The sequence below is a fragment of the Euprymna scolopes genome, chromosome 4, assembly GCF_053919585.1.
Source record: "Euprymna scolopes isolate OS-2025 chromosome 4, ASM5391958v1, whole genome shotgun sequence".
NCBI lineage: Eukaryota > Metazoa > Mollusca > Cephalopoda > Sepiida > Sepiolidae > Euprymna > Euprymna scolopes.
In genome coordinates this window covers 96,402,233-96,405,876 of record NC_136485.1, presented here as the reverse complement: position 1 = coordinate 96,405,876, position 3,644 = coordinate 96,402,233, and the positions used below count along the sequence as shown (strand labels likewise).

At 33.6% G+C, this 3,644-nt stretch overlaps 1 pseudogene; it reads right to left on the bottom strand.

Annotated features, from left to right (window-relative positions):
* Positions 1 to 2,998: 2,998 nt before the first annotated feature.
* LOC145274661 (U2 spliceosomal RNA) lies at positions 2,999 to 3,132 on the bottom strand (annotated as a pseudogene).
* Between the last annotated feature and the right edge of the window lie 512 nt (positions 3,133 to 3,644).

Genomic DNA, 3,644 nt, shown 5'->3' with positions numbered 1-3,644 from the left:
TTTGTTTTTGTGTTTTAGGTGGTGAAGGTGATCTGGGGAGTGTTTTTTTTTTTCACAAAAAAGGTACTTTTTATGAATGGGTATCCAAGAAAATTACAGTATTTTGTCAGAAATTAAGGTTTTCATTGACGACTCTCAATACTATCAGAAATGAACAATCTACACAATACAAACTAACTGTTTTGTTGGCTTTTTATTCTAACTCCAAACTAACCCATAACTACATATTTCTTTTATTTTGCAAATTTGATTTCCTTTAGTTTATATTGTGTAGCTGAATCAGAAATTGATTTAACTTTTGTCATTTGTAATTAACATGATTTCAGCGCAATTACTACAGTGTAATCACACATGATATACCAAAATAAAAACACTTCAGATAAAGTCTTCTTACATAGAATTCAGTTTCTTACATGACATCTGATGAAGTCAGTACAAACGTTACAAACTAATACTTGAAAAACAATTTGACATTTACTGTACTACAATATCATATTTGTATAGAAGTAGAAATCTGGATACCTATTCTGATACCTAATAAAAGAAAGGACACTCTTTGGGGCGGATTTTGATGATAACAAGTCACTAATAAGAAATTATAATAAACATTGAAATAATTTAAGAATTTTACCAAAATAAAATTGCATGGTAATCACCCAATTTCTGCCACAAAATTTTGATTGGCAAAACTCATAAACAGAAAATATATATTTTCTAATTTCATCTTTTTTTTTACATAATCTGATTTGATGTTTTCCTAAATATTCACATCACTATTTTTTGCTGCTTAATATCAAATACAGCAAATGAGTTATTTTTTATGCATCAAACAATTACATTTTCTCATTCATCCAAACTAATCACTGAACATCAATTTCATATTTTCTTCACTAAAATATTACTGTGCTTGATGTCATCAAGTAGAGCGGATCCTTTTTTTTTCATTTGTTCACACATTTTTCCAATTTATATATATTTTGTCTAAGATTCCTAGCCTATGTCATTGCATACCAATCTGTTTATTAAAAGTTAAGGTTCACTGTAAACACATACGTTACACCAAAATAAAAACGCTTCAGATAATGTCTTGATATTCAATTAAGTTTCTCACATGACATCTTATGAAGTTAGTAGAAATGTTACAGACTTTTGAATCTCAAACACTTTCAATACTGTGCACTGATATTTTCTTTTTTGGAATATAAGCACATTCATGATTTTTTTTACAAACGCCAACAAATGTCACATTTTGTAGCAATGTACTGAAACAATTATAAAAATAGGTATCTAGGAAAAGGCCACTACATATGTTATAAATTCCAAATTTCCACAACCTGGCAAATACTGGTACACGCTAGCAAATTTAGATTTGCAATTACAGAATATGATTCTAATTTTTTCCTTTGCTCTTTATTCTAACACTACACTAAGTTTACTGTGTTATTTCGCTACAGTTGATATTGTGTAGAACAATAAGAAAATCATAGTGAACAATGCATTCAACAAAATTTCACACAAATTTCTAGATACCTATATCTAATAAGTTCAAAAGAAAGGACACACTTAGGGAGGTATTTTGGTGGTCAAGTCACTAAATAGAGATTAGCTGGTTTCCCGGCATAGCCCAGGATGTAATAAAGATTGACTGAAATACATGTTCTAGCTGGTTTCTAGGCGTTGCCAGGGATGTAATATAGACACATTATGTTGTATATTACCTGTTCTCTTCTCCCTAAGGTAAAACAATTTCATATACATGCTGTAAATTACCTACGCTAGGGATAAAACATGAACAATACCAGTCCTAGGGTAGATAAAACAAATAATACATAGAGATGAAAGATTCCTCTCCCCTAAGAATAAAACATATATTCAATATCTGCTTTTGTTTTTTCATTGTTTATACGGTCCCGAGCAACGCCGGGTAGCCCTGCTAGTCTTCATCATCTATATATATATATATAAAAGGCAAAAATCGGTGTGTATGTATGTATGTATGTATGTATGTATGTATGTATGTTTGTTTGTAACGCTAAAACTTTTGAAAGACGGAACCAGAGTTGACAAATTTGGTATCATATTGCACCTTGATCACCCGGATGACAAATATCGAAATTTCACGTCAAACGGACCAGTAGAAAGGGGTCAACTGATCGTTTTTCTCCTAGGGGGGCCCCCAAAAAAACCTGTCATTTTAACGTTATTCAATACGTGTCACGTGACGTGACGTCAGCTCAAACTTTTGACAGACACAACCAAAGTTGACAAATTATGTATCATATTGAACCTTGATCACCCGCATGACAAATATCGAAATTCCACACCAAACGGACCATTAAAAGGGGGTGAACTGATCATTTCTCTCCTAGGGGGGGCCCCCCAAAAAACCTGTCATTTTAATGTTAATATTACATAATCCAAAAACGCTTAGTCATGTCACGTGACGTGACGTCAACATCCAGTAATGGCGAACAAATGTAAACAAACACTTTGTTTTACCGATACTTTTGTAATTTCTCTTCTGCTTTGTTCTAGAGATTATTAAACTCCATGACAATGTCTCCAACGTATTTAACTGGTTAAAAATAGTATTTATACAAGAGTTTTAACGAAAAATATCAGGAAAAAATGTACAGGAATAAAAAAAAATTCAGCTTTCAAAATATTCGTCGATAAAAAAACCGATCTTTATATTTACGCTAGCCATTTTGTATATTACCACGTGACCTGCTATCTCTTAAACTGGAGGGGGGGGGATCCACTTGAATCCAACAAAACCAGTAATTTTTTTTTTCTATTATATATACATCATTTTCTATAAAATTAAGTGTAGACTTTATAATTAAAACAAAAAATGTTATTCATACTAAAAAAAAAAAACGCTTAGTCATGTCACGTGACGTGACGTCAACATCCACTAATGGCGAACAATTGTACCTATTTACTATGCCTCCCCACGGGACAGAGTTAGACACCAGGGTCGTTTTTTAACGTGGAGAAAAGGTACAAAAATAAAAATTGTCTCAGTCGTGGAGGATTTCTCCTCCACCGAAAGAGAACAAGAAATAGAAGTGCAGCATCTGAAGAACAGATACTACACTTTGATCTTGACCAAAAGGCCAAGAATGCGAACAATTGTAAATAACAACTTTTTTCACAAAACCAACACCGTCTTTCTTTTTTTTCTCTCTCTTTCTCTCTCTCACCCACTTACTCTTCCCTCTCTCTCACCCTCTTTCTCTTGACGTCACACCACTGTTAAACTGTGGGGGGGGGGGGAACACATTCCCAGGCATTATCTCCTATAGATGCACATTTTATTAGAAATTCAGCTTTCAAAATATTAGACGATAATAAAAATATAAAACCAACACCCTCTTTCTCTTTTCTCTCTCTCTCACCAACTTACTCTTCTCTCTCTCTCACCCTCTTTCTCTTGACCTCCTACTACTGTTAAACTGTGTGTGTGTGGGGGGGGGAAGAGGCAGCTTGAAAACCAACAAAAACAGTGCACAGTTTCCCAAGCATTTGGGGTGGGAAGGGGGGGAAGAAGCCGAGCGCACAGTTTCGTGTGAGAGAGAGAGAACAATTCTCAACCTATATACTCAACAAATTTTTTATCTACAGATTTGAAAGTTTGTATA